The sequence below is a fragment of the Saccopteryx leptura genome, chromosome 10 (assembly GCF_036850995.1).
Source record: "Saccopteryx leptura isolate mSacLep1 chromosome 10, mSacLep1_pri_phased_curated, whole genome shotgun sequence".
Taxonomy (NCBI): Eukaryota; Metazoa; Chordata; class Mammalia; order Chiroptera; family Emballonuridae; genus Saccopteryx; species Saccopteryx leptura.
The window spans coordinates 70,345,230-70,359,548 of NC_089512.1; positions in this window are offsets into that span (position 1 = coordinate 70,345,230).

The following is a 14,319-nucleotide window of genomic DNA, read 5'->3' on the forward strand; positions in this document are numbered from 1 at the left end:
AGTAGTTCTGGGGCTGGTTCCCTCAGGGGCTTCTCAGTATCCTTGTTAGCTTCTCTGGTTCCCTTGGTTTTGACCTTGTGATCCAGTTTGTCTGTCACAGCACCAAGCATCACTTCTTCAGACAATAACACCCAGAAACAGGAAGGGAAAGTTCCTTGTCTGTGTTATGTCCTTAGGGTGAAGAGGAAAAAAAGAATTCCTAGAAGAGGTTACAGCAAACTTTCCCCTTTGTTTATTCTTTTTACAATAGTTATCATATGTCTATTCCTACCTTCATCACTAGTAAGGAAATAGAATTTGCTTAATTTCCTGATTAATAAATTTAATATTTATGGTGTATTTTTCTTGTTTTGTTCATGTTGTTTTTATTTGTGACTTCTTTTATTTTTAGTAATCTTTCTAGAAGTCTATCTGTTTTCAGAGAACCAATTTTTAGTTTTGTTCATTCTTTCTATCATACTTTTGTTTTCTGTCTTATTTATATTTTGGTCATGTTTATTTTTTTTTCCTTCTGGATTTTGGGGAGTTTGTTATTTTCTAAATTATATTTCTATATCTTCATTTTAAATATTTATATTTAGTATTTCTTAATAGTTAATACATGTTTAAACTTAATCTATATTTTTATTTTTTACTTATTTTGTGTGTGTGTGTGTGTGTGTGTGTGTGTGTGTGTGTCAGAGAGAGACAGATAGGGACAGACAGGAAGGGAGAGAGATGAGAAGCATCAATTATTTATTGCGACACCTTTGTTGTTCATTGATTGCTTTCTCATATGTGCTTTGACTGGGGGCTACAGCAGAGAGAGTGACCCTTTGCTCAAGCCAGCAACCTTGGGCTCAAGTTAGTGAGCCTTGCTCAAACCAGATGAGCTTGTGCTCAAGCCAGTGACCTCAGGGTTTTGAAGCTGGGTCCTTCGCGTCCCAATCCGACACTCTATCCACTGCACCTCTGCCTGATCAGGCTTAATCTGTATTTTTAAATCTATATCCTATTAGTTTGTTTTGTTTCTTTTTCATTGGTCTTTTCTTCTAAGTATTTTATAATTATCTTCTTAGTTTTCTATTTCATTTATGAATTATATAGAACATTTTTAAGGTTTTAAATATCTAGTCATTTTAGCCATCTTTTAATTCTTGATTTCTAGTTTAATTACATTATTCTCTAAGAATAGTCTAATAGAGAAACTTTGAAGTTTGTTGACATATCTTTATGATATACTAAAGTTAATTACTGTAAATGCCACATTTGTATTTGAAACGAATACATTGGCACAGAATCCAATATATTACTATTAAATTAAAAATAATTCTATTTTCAATTTTTCTCTATTCTTATTAGGTTTTTGTTAGTTTGGTCTATCTAATTTTAATAGGGTTGTGTAAAAGTTTCTAGTCTCTTGACAAGGAGGCCCACTCTTCTCACTTTTACTCACCTGAGTATTGGAAATTCTAGCCAGAGCAGTTAGACAGGAAAAAGAAATAAAAAGTATCCCAATTGGAAAGGAAGAAGTAAAACTATCACTACTTGCATGATTTTAAACATTAAAACCTGAAAGACACCAAAAACCTGGTAGAACTAATAAATGATTTTAGTTGTGAGGTAAAAATCTATTATAAAGTATCCAAACCTCAATTCCATGGGTTTACATAGAGACACCAAGTCCAGATGAATTTTGAAGAATTTTATTAAAGAAGGAGATTTATGAAATATGCTGGCTGCATATAGCTTACATGGGGCAATCTAGAAGGCCCAAACCATGTGTGTGAAAAATATTTCAGGGGCTGTTTATATACCCTTGATAACACACGGACGGAGGAGAGCATGACATCATGGCATAAGCTTACAACCTTTGTTTTCACCTATACAGGTTTGGGGAAAAGGATGAGGGGGATGGGACACAATTCATTAGCAAGTTTACAACATTTGTCTATAGTATTCATAAAAAACATTTTTACACATTAAAACTTATAAGGTAACACAATAGTAAAAATGTCATTCTACATATTAAAAGATATTCCTAAATTTTCTAGTATTCATTTGCCATTCCTTTGTTTAGAGATATATACATTAATTACACAATTTCAAGAGGGGAGGGGTAGTTTCCATGGCGCTAGGGGATAAAATGCCTGTAAATGGCTTATCAATATAAGAAAAGGTTTATTTTAATCTTTCTTTTCCTGCACCTGGCTAGCTACTTACCCGCTTCCTTACAGGTGTGGGGGAAGGAGAGGAATTTAAATCTCCTTCCACTCTTCATTTACAATACAATGCTATCGGCCATCCTGACTTGGTGCTAATCTCACAAGTACAGAAATCACATTTACAAAATCGCTCTGCACACCTAGCCCAAATTAATAAAATGTTCTTTAAGCTTCCTAAAATATTAATATTGATTCTGTAGCTTTTTGGTACCTTACTACAAATCAATATACAAAAATCTGTTGCATTTATATACACTAATAACAAACTATCAAAAAGAGAAATTAATAAAACAATCCTATTTAAACTTGCATCAAAAAGAATATAATGCCTAGGAATAAATTTAACCAAGAAGGTGAAAGACCTGTACACTAAAAATTATAAGACATTAATGAAAGAAATTGAAGATGCAAATAAATGGAAAGATACTTCATGCTTATAGTGTTGTAAAGTACCCAATCCACAATTCCTTGGGTTTTCATAGAGGCACGTAGTCCAAATAAGTTTTTGAAAAGTTTTATTAAAGGAGGAAATTTATTAAATATGCTGGCCGCATATATCTTACATGGGGCAGTTCCAAAGTCCCAAATCGTATGTGTTATTAGTATTCCAGGGGTTGGTTATATACTGTTAATAACCTGACATCACGGTGTAACCCTATACCTTTGTCCAGAGATATATACATTAACTATATGCATTCAGGAGGGGAGAGGTAGTTTCCATGGGAACAAATGCCTGTAAATGGTCCATTAGTATAAGAAAAGGTTTAATTTAATTTTTTCTCTCCCTACACCTGGCTAGCTATTCACCCATTCCCCATAGGTATGGGGGATGGTCAGAGAATCCAAGTCTCCTTCCTCTTCTGCATTTACAACACAATGCCATCAGCCATCTTGGTTTCATGCTAATCACAAGTACAGAGATCATCTACAAAATCCCTCTGTATTCTTAGCCCAAATTAACAAAATGTTCTTTAAGCTTCCTAAAATATTAATATTAATTCTGTAGCCTTTGGTACCTTACAACAATAGATTGGGGAAAACTAATACTGTTATAATATCCACATTGCCTAAAGCAGTCTTCAGATACCAGGTAGTTTATATCAAAATTCCAAAGGTATGTTTTCACAGAAATAGAACAATTCTAAAATTTGTATGGAAGCACAGGAAAAAGAAATAGCCAAAACAATCTAGAGGGAAAAAAAACAATGCCAGAAGCATCATATGCCCTGATTTCAAACAATATTACAAAGCTATAGTAATCAAAACACTGTGATATTGGCATAAAAACACATAAAACAATGTGTAAAGCCAGTAGCCACGGCGACCATCACAGCTGCCTGGCCCATGCAGGTTCGCATTGGATTCGGATAGTCGGTAATGAAACAATGGAGCCGAGTACTGGTGGGCCATTAGCTTTAATCCTAGCTTGCACCCGGCAGGCAAGTAAAAACACACACTGGGCTCCAAAACCCACTCATTCAGGGTTCACAAAGGTACTGACTTATCCAAGTTTCCTAGAATCAAAGGTTTCTAGCTCACCAGACTCATTCACCTCTGTTCCCCATCTCCTTCTCTTGAACAAACTCTGCACAAACTGGCTTCTCCTTCAGCACTCCACCATCTGGACTGCTTCTCCTGGTCTCCTCCACATGGCCTTTCTCTGCTCTCCACTCTAATGCTAATCTCAGGAACTGAGAGAGAGCAAGCTCCCGGTCTGCCCCACCTTACAGTGTAGAAACCAAAACCTTTAATCTAATATACAAACAAGGAAGTCTCTGATACAAAGTCACTTATCTGAGGCATAATGGGATTCCTCATGAGAGTGCATCACCCCCACATCAAAAAGGGTGGGAAAGGCTTAGTCCCAAAACCAAGCCCCAGGCTACAAGGATCCTGCCTGCCCACACCCTGCCCCCAACACACATTAATATAATCACATCCATCCCAAGCAAGAAGGGCAACCAATACCATCACCTGGGCAACAAGCTTCCATGTGGTTGACGCCAACTTTAACAAAGTGAGCATAATATATTTTATCTGCCCAACACAATGGAACAGAAAAGAGATCCCAGGAATAAATTTATATATATATATATATATATATATATATATATATATATATATATATATATAGTCAATTAATTTACAACAGAATCCAAGAATGTGCAATAGGGAAAGATAGTCTCCTCAACAAGTGGTGTTGGAAAAACTGGACAAGCACATGCAAAAGAATGAAACTAGATAACTATTTTACACTATACACAAATTAACTCAAACAGATATAAAGATGAATGTAAGACCTGAAACCATAGAACTCCTAGAAGAAACATTGGTGATAAGCTCTATAACATCAGCCTTAGTTGATAGATACATGAATTGACCAGGAATTACAACTGCCCTCTTGCTGTTCCGCTTGGCTGCCTGACCCCACCCTTAATTACCAGACAATTGCCCCTGGGACAGAGGGGTTCCAAGAAGCTGGTCGATTGCCCCAAGGAAGTGTATTCCAGAAAGCCGAACATACCAGCACACCCTTGCTCAAGGCTATTCCCAACCCTATAAAATTTTACCTCAGTCTGTTTTTGGGACCCTTCTTTTGGAGAAGTGACCCAGCAGGTCTTTCTCCTCTAATAAAGCCTGCACACCTTAAGTTTGAGTGCCATCTCATTCTTACATTTGGTGCTAAAACCCGGGACAGTGTACCAACTGCCTGGATGATACCCTTGCCGGCCAAATTTACAACCACGGAAGCAGTGGACAGTGGCAGCTCGTCCAGGCTAACTCCCTGATTCTGTTAGGCTGTGTGAGCATGTTTGAGTGACTGGCAGTCCGACCCTGTCCTGAACCCTGCCAGACCAGGAAGGTAAGGAGTATCTCCCTCCCCTTCCCCAGTTGGCCTCCAAATTTCTCTCCAAAAACACCGCTTCCTGGTCAGACGGTTTGACTTCAGACCCCATATCTACGAGTGGTCTGCCTCTACTCCTCTATTGGGCTTCTACAAAAGTCTAGGCACACCTAGCTAGGCCCTTCTCCTACGTCCCGAGATCTCGGCCTTGGGATGATGACCTCTTGTCTGAGACTGTACGGAGATTTTCTCCTCTCAGAACTGTGACTGAAGGCAGGAACGCCCCCTTCTTTCACCAGTCTCCTCTACTGTGGGCTCCTCTCGGTCCAAACCGTCCAGCCAGACTCCCCTCGGAACATGGGCTCCTCCCAATCTCAGGCCTCAGAGACTACTCCTCTACTCCTTCGGGACTACTCCTTCGGGACTCCTCTACTCCTTTGGGACTCCTCTACTCCTTTGGGACTCACTCTACTCTCTGGGGTTCACAGTTTGGGAGGTTTCTACTCTGAGCAGCCTGCTTTTATGGACTTCCTCGAAAGTCTAGTTGCCTAGCCAGGTTGCTTTCTACTACCATTACTATCTTATATCCTAAGAAATCTTGACAACTTTTGCCACCGGACAGGGAGGGCATCAGAGATTCCTTATGTGCAAGCCTCTCTTCTCCCTTTGCTTCTGTCCTTAATTTCTGTACTGCTTGTTCTACACGCAGGCCGTTTTGGGCCACAGAAACCTCACCTAAAACCTCCACTCCTAATCCTTCCTTCTCCGTGGACTCCCAACTCTCTCTCCCTCCTGCCTGACCCCCAAGGGCACCCCTTTATCAGGACCCCTCTCTAGTCCCTCTGCAAATCTCTTTCGCTCCAGTCTCTTCCCTCCAGACAACCCCCTCCCCTCTCTTTGCTGAATCCTCTTTCTTATTCACTTGCAAATATCAGTCTCTCTTTCTCCTCCCCTGCTGGCCAGGGGCCCCTCCCTTCTCCACAGTGTTCTTAAATACCTCCTCCCTCCTTAAAAGCTGTGGCTCTGGCTGCGGTGCCTGTCTCTCTTCTTCAACCCCTCCCCACTGGCTTCGGCTGTGTTTTACCCATTTTCCTCTCCCCACCAGCTTCCACTACAGCTATGCCCTTCTCCCCCTCATCCTCTTCCCTCTCTTCAGAGCTCTAGCACTTTAACCTCCACCTTCTCCTGCAGATTCTGACCTCCTTCTTTCCATCCATCTGTTCCCACTGTCCCATTCATCTGCTTTCTCTCTTCCTCCCCTCTATGCTGGCAACTCTCTGCCATCTCGAAAAACTTAAAAACAGAATTGTCTATTAAGCTATGTGAGTAAGTAATCCATCTTATCTCTTTGATTGTCAGAAAATATCTCTAATATAATTTAAATTGAAACAAGTAAAGTGTGCTCATTTAAATTCCTTAATTCATAATTTATATATAAAATCTTTGTTTACTGTGTAACTGTGCCTGTTTCCAAGGCTTTAAACCAATAACTACCCACCTCTTAAATCAAGGCTTACTCATCCCCATGGACTCTCCCTGCAATACCCCATCCTTCCTGTTCAAAAACCTTCAGGGGCTTATCACCTCGTATAAGACTTACACCTAATCAATGAGGCAGTAATTCCCCTCCATCCAGTAGCACTAATCTCTACAAGTTACTGTCACACATTCCCTCAAACACCATTCACTTCACAGTCCTAGACCTCAAGAATGCCTTCTTTACCATTTATCTACACCCTGACTCTTACTTTCTGTTTGCTTTTTTTAGACTGACCCAGACACTAATGCAACCCAGCAATTTACGTGGACTGTCTTGCCCCGAGGGATCAAAAACAGCCCACACCTGTTTGGGCAGGCACTAGCTCAGGAATTAGCAGCACGCAATCTCAAAACTAGTACTCTCTTACAATATGTAGATAACCTACTCCTCTGCAGCCCCTCCCTGCCTGCCTCAAAGAGACACACCACCACCCTTCTTAACTTCCTCACTGTAAAGGGATATCATGTCTTCTCTACTAAGGCTCAATTTTATTCTCAGTCCCTAGTCTATCTAGGCATTGCCTTAACCCCTGCCACCTGAGGTCTCACCCTAGATTGAACTCAGACCCTCTGTAGTCTCCAAACCACCTACCACCATAGGTCAAATCTTTTCTTTCCTCAGTCTAATAGGCGTCTTTAAACACTGAATTCCCAATTTTTCTCTCTTAGTCAAGCCCCTCAGTAAGATCTTCTGAGCATGGCTTTTAAGGTTTATAATGACCAAGGAAGTAACAGAAAAGGCAAATAAGGCCCAAAAGAAGTCAGGAAATACCAGCTTTTGGCTCCAGTGCCCTAAAGGGCTTCATAGGATTCCATCAGGGCCCTGCTCCAGAGTGGAAAGAAAGGGAATTGAACTGAAGCCTGACAGGCTTCCCAGTCTCATCAAGGGACACACTTTTGCTGTGGAAAGAGGGACATGAGAAGGTAAGCTGCCCCCTTTCTCCATGGAGGGATGGTTCAGTCTTTTCTAGGACTGCTCCAGCTATCTATGAAATGACCTTGCCCAGCATGCTGGGAATTGCCACTGAAGGCTCAAGGACATTGTTCACAAGCCTAAGGAATTTTTTCCAAGTAGTAGAAAAGCTGATTTCATTTCTTAGAAACACAAGGGCCATCTACTATGCCTTGCCTGAATATTTAAGTTTTATTTATCCCTCGAAGATCTCTATTGTGGGTATTGACAGTCTGAGTTTGTTACTTTATTTAATGTATAGTATCTCCTTTATTCCTCTTGTCTCAATGCCACATGCCTATTGTAGGCTGGGACCTGCTGCTAATTCCAGCTAGAAGCAGTGGTCATTAGGACTTAAACTCTAACTGCAAAGTGTATAAATGTAACTACCCTTTCCCTAAGACTTGCAGGATTCACAGGTTACTCAGCAAACTGTTCAGAGACTGTCCAAGAGGCACTTCCAGCATTACGTCACCCAAGGACTGACTTTCACGTGGGCAGGTCCACACACCATGATCCTGACCACTCCCACTGCTGCTAAAATAGAAAACCGGCATGCCTTACTCCAACCACAAACCTGAAGCTGGTTGGTCTACATATGGCAAATATATGAAAAACTAAGGACTCTTTTAATCAGACTTTGGGAAAAGGGAAACTAGGGTAAAAAGAAAGTCAACTTAACTGTCACTAAAGGTTAAAGATTTTTAAATTAAGGGTTCTGACTAGAAAAGGATTGTATGGTTTTGATAATACAAGGTATAAGGTATGGAAATACTTTTGAACAAAAAAGGAAAAGCAAGTTGTTATGAAGGCCAGTTATTTCTAGATAAGAAAGTATATGAAAGCTGAAAGTTTATGTAAGTTGTAGAAGGTTTGTGCAGGTCATAGGAGGTTTGTACCAAGAAAAAAGAATTTGAACAGTCATAAAACTGGTTTTCAAAGAATGTTTAATTAGTCACCCTAACAGTCCTCTACTCTCCCCACTTATTGGGACGACTCTTTCCTCCACCCTGACCATCTGGAGCTCAGAAACAGAGAAACAAAACCGACCTCTTGTCCTTCTATTCTCTATTCACCTCTCAGCCTGCTTCACCCAATCAAGGGCTTTCTACTCATATGGGGCCAACACCTATATGTGTCTCCCTACTAATTAGACAGAAACCTGTACCCTAATCTATCTCACCCCAAGTAACAACCTAATCCCACCCCATAAGCCTCTTTTAATTCCTAGTACACTACCCATCAATCTAAAGACCAAACGAGCTATACAGGTAATTTCTCTTCTTGTTGCTTTAAAATTTTCTATAAAAGTAGGTCTAGGGTCAGGGGGACTGGCCACTTCCCTGTCTTATTCCTACTCTCTCTATCTCTGAAGACCAACGAATTCATAAAAAGCAAACTGAGTCATGGAATCAGTGGTTTTACACAAACTGGGTGTCTTGACTAGTGCCATTCATTGGTCCACTCACTCTCCTTATTTTTCTAACTTTTGGACCCTGCCTCTTACATTTGTTCACTAGTTTCTTACAGAACCACATGCAGACCTTCGCCAATCAGAAAATTGAAAAAATCTACCTAACCCTACACACCAACCCTGAAACCTGCCCTTGCAAAACAGAAAAATCTAAAACCGTATAAATACACCCCTACTCTTGACCTTTCTCATGGCTAGGACTCATCAAGCAGGGCATCCAAGTTCTCAACCTCACTTCTGTATATAACACTTCTCACTGCTTTCTCTGTGCCTTTTTAAACAAGCCTCCCATCACCGCAGTTCCTTTACCCTACCCACTCAACATCACCCAAAATCCAGACCCTTTTTCTCTTTCTGGAGTTCCTCTCTTCTAAAAAGACCCTCTAAATTTGCTACACCAATTGGCCTACCCCATTACGTAGTAAGACTATCCCAATCAAAACTTCTCTAACCAGCCCTAATGGAACTCATTTCTGGTACAATAGAACCATTCTAAAAACCTTAAACACCTCTTCCCCCCTCCCTTGTGTCCTGGTAATGGTTGTGCCACAACTAACATATTATGGAGAGGAAAAATTTTCAAACCAGCTGAGAACAAGCAGGAATAAACAGGCTGCCTTCCTCCCATTCCTCCTTAGCCTTACCCTTGCCACCTCTATAACAGCTATATGGATAGGCGGGGCTGGCTTAGGCCCTAGTATATGGACTACTAACCAACTGAAGGCAGACCTGGAACAGGCCTGGATGAGAGAAATCTCTAGGATTACCTACAATCAAATGCTCCTACACTCCTATTCCCCAATACCCCAAGGAGAACTTCATGAGGGAAATATCAAATAGGTAGGGATGAAAGCAGGAAGAAGCCGCCCCTCAGCCCGAGAAGTTCCCTCCTGAATGTTCTCCAAACCCCCTTCCTTTTAAACCACATATATTCAGTCCTTCTAAAAACTTACACTAACAAGTTCCCTTGTCTCTAAAAATCTCCACATGTCCTGCCATTCGAGAGGAACCAGACCAGCACGTCTCATGAGGCTCATCCAGGAGACCATGTATCACTATGTCACCCTGTTCAATTGGCACTCGCAGCAAGCAACTAACAATTATTACCTCGCAAGACTTTTTTACTTCCTCACTCAGGTTTTCAGAGACATCGCCTGGTTCAGCCCTTACAGCACGAAAATTGACGACCTCCTTAAGTGGATAGGGGATTTGGTTTGGCAAGGTTCCCTTAAGTTCTCTCCAGAAGAAGCAATAATTTTACAATTTTTCTCCTCTTTCTCCTCGTCATCCCTCACCGTATATTATAAAATTAATAACTGCCTGTCTTTTATATGTAACCACAGAGTTGAGAAATGATAGATATATGAATTGACCAGGAATTACAACTGCCCTTTTGCTGTTCCACTTGTCTGCCTGACCCCACCCTTAATTACCGGACAATTACCCCTGGGACAGAGGGGTTTAAGGAAGCTGGTCAATCGCCCCAAGGAAGAATATTCCAGAAAGCCGACATACCAGCACACCCTTGCTTGAGGCTATTCCTAACCCTATAAAATTTTGCCTCAGTCTGTTTTGGGGGCCCTTCTTTCAGAGAAGCGCCCCGGCAGGTCTTTCTCCTCTAGTAAAGCCTGCATACCTGGAGTTCAAGAGCCGTCTCATTCTTACATCAGTGATGATTTTTTTGGATATGATTCCAAAAACAAAGGCAACAAGAGCAAAAAATAAACAAATGGGACCACATTAAACTAAAAAGCTTCTGCACAGCAAAGGAAACATCAGTAAAAGGAATAGGCAAACTACTGAATGAGAGAAAACATTTGCATTATATCTCATCAGGGGTTAATACCAAAGTATAGAAAGAGCTCATTCAACTCAATGTAAAAAAAATCCCATTAAAAAATGGACAGAGGACCTGAATAGACATTTTTCTAGAGAAGATACAAATGACCAGTAAGCACATGAAAAGATGCTCAACATCATTAATCATCAGGGAAATGCAAATACAAACCACAATGAGATACCACCTGACACCTGTTAGAATGCGTATTATCGCCTGATCAGGCGGTGGCGCAGTGGATAGACCGTGGGACTGGGATGCAGAAGGACCCAGGTTCAAGACCCCAAGGTTGCCAGCTTGAGCACGGGCTCATCTGGTTTCAGCAAGGCTCACCAGCTTGAGCCCAAGGTCATTGGCTCGAGCAACGAGTCACTGGGTCTGCTGTAGACCCCCAGTCAAGTCACATATGAGAAAGCAATCAATGAACAACTAAGGTGTTGCAACGCGCAACGAAAAACTAATGATTGCTCCATTCCTGTCTGTCTGTCCCTGTCTATCCCTCTCCCTGACTCTCTGTCTCTGTCTCTGTAAAAAAAAAAAATGCGTATTATCAACAAGACAAGAACAAACAAGTGGGGAGGATATAGAACGAAGGGGACTCTCGTGCACTGATGATATTGTAAAGTGCCAAAAGCTACAGAATTAATATTACTATTTTAGGAAGTTTAAAGAACATTTTATTAGTTTGGGCTAGGCGTGCAGAAAAATTTTGTAAGTGTGATTTCTATGCTTGTGTGATTAGCATCAAAACTAAGATGGTCAATGGCATTGTGTTGTAAATGCAGAAGAGGAAGGAGACTTGGATTTCCTGACCTTCCCCCATACCTATGGGAGGAGGGGTGAATAGTGAGCCAGGTGCAGGGAAAGGGAGGATGAAGCAGGCCCTTTCCTCTCCCCTCTTTCTTTCTTTAATGGGCCATTCACAAATACTTAGCCCCTGACACCATGTAAACTCCCCCTTCCATCCTAAAACTGTGTGATTATTGTATATACCTCTAGACAAAGGGATGATAAATGAACACTAAAAGATTTGGGAATGTCTTTTAATATTAAAAACAACATTTTTCGCTATTGTGTTACCTTACAGTTTTAATATGTAGGAATGTTTTTTATAAATCCTATAGACAAATACAGTGTGTCTGTAAAGTCATGGTGCACTTTTAACCCATCAGAGGAAAGCAACAAAAGATGATAGAAATGTGAAATCTGCACCAAATAAAAGGAAAACCCTCCCAGTTTCTGTAGGATGATGTGGCAGCATGTGCGCATGCGCAGATGATGACGTGACACCGTGTATACAGCGGAGCAGCCCACGGCCATGCCAGTCGAGATGTGGACGGTACAGAGGAAAGTTCAGTGTATTCTGTGGCTCCCTAAATTCGAATCCGTGGCCAAAGTGCAACGTGAATATCGGTGCGTTTATTACAAAGCACCACCACATAGGAATAACATTACTCGGTGGGATAAGTAGTTGAAGGAAACCGGCAGTTTGGTGGAAAAACCCCATTCTGGTAGGCCATCAGTCAGTGATGAGTCTGAAAAGGCTAGACGGGATAGCTACCCAAGGAGCCCTAAAAAATCTGTGCGTGCGTGTGCTCGACAATTACACCTGAGCAAGACTACAGTTCATAAGGTGTTAAAGAAACGTCTCTGTTTTACTGGGTACAAATTGCAGCAACAAATGGAGCCCACATCAAACTGCACTAATAGATATGAAACTGGGAGAGTTTTCCTTTTATTTGGTGCTGATTTCACATTTCTATCGTCTTTTGTTGCTTTCCTGTGACCGGTCAAAAGTGCACCATGACTTTACGGACACACTGTATTATAAGCTTGATAATGATTGTATCGTGCCCCCTCCTCTTCCCACCAGCCTGTGTGTGATCAAGGCCCTCTGTGCCTCAGGGCTATTTTCGAGGCTGCTGCACAATTTGGGTCTGTTGCCCTGTGTCAGCCATATGCGGCTGGCATATTTAATAAATTTCCTCCTTTAATAAAACTTTTCAAAAACTTATTTAGACTACATGCCTCTACGAACACCCATGGATTTGTGGATCTAGTTATTTTACAATAATGGTAGAAATATAAATTGGTACAATCACTACGGAAAGCAGTATGGCGATTACTCAAAAATTAAAAATAAACCTAGCATGTGGCCCAGCAATCCTAGTGCCAGGTATTTATTTAAAGAAAATGAAAACACTAATTCAAAAGGATATATGCACCCCTATATTCATAGCTGGACAAAGAAACTGTGATACACACACACACACACACACACACACACACACACACACACACACACATGAATACTATTTAAGCATTTGAAAAAATGAAATCTTGCCATTTATGACAACACGGATGGACCTAGAGGGAATTATACTAAGTGAAAGCACCTCAGACAGAGGAAGACAAATATCGTATGATTTCACTTATATATGGAATCTAAAACACAAAACAAAACTTTTGGGTAGGACAGAACAGTAGTTACTAGAAGGGAAGAAGGGTGGGAGTGAGCAAAACTGGTGAAGGAGATCTAGAGTTACAAATTTCCAATCATAAAATAATGTCACAGGGATGTAATGTACAGCATGGTGACTATAGTTAATAATATTGTAGGGCCTACTTGAATATTGCCGAGAGAGTAAAATAAATCCTAAAAGAGCTCATCACCAGAACAAAATATATAACTTTGGTGACAGATGGTAACTAGACATGGCGGTGATCATTTTGCAATGTATGCAAATACCAAATCATTATGTTGTTCACCTGGAACTTACATAATGTTATATGTTAGTTATACCTTGTGGGAGACTGCAAGCTGACAGGCTCCTTGCAGTTTAGATTTATAGGGGACAGAGGTGTGGCTGACTGGCAGTAAACTGACAGGGCCCTTGCTGCCCATCCCCCCACCTCACCTGCTTGATTAAGTTGCTGAAGGCTAAGCTCTTCCCCACAACCTCTGATTGTTTAAATTGGTAAAGGCAATTTACAGGCCCTTCCCCACACCTCTGTGTGAGCTGTGTTTCCACTCGTCCCATCCCCCATGTCCCTCAGAGAGACTGGAGGCAGCTTTATTTTACCCTTCCTGGAGTAGGGGATTTTCTGCACTTGGAAGAGTGCTCCGTGTACTTGGGAAATGTGACTTTGTACCTGAGCTCTCTTTGATTTGTTAATGACTTTGCTCTCTGACCTATAAAAATAAAGCTTTTGAAAGTGCAGGGGCTTTTGGAAGGCCATCAGCCACCAAAAGGCCTCCCAATCCCATCCTTTTTCTTTCTGTTTATTTTCTAAACCTCCACCATTCTCACCGGAGACCTACAAAATTATATGCCATGCTGGTGTGCAACAATACCTCAATAAAAAAGATCCCGTTTCAATTTGTCTTTATATATAATCTAGGTGATGTAGTTAGATGTGTATGAATGAATGATTATTTTATCTCTGGAGAAGTTATTTCTTATGTAA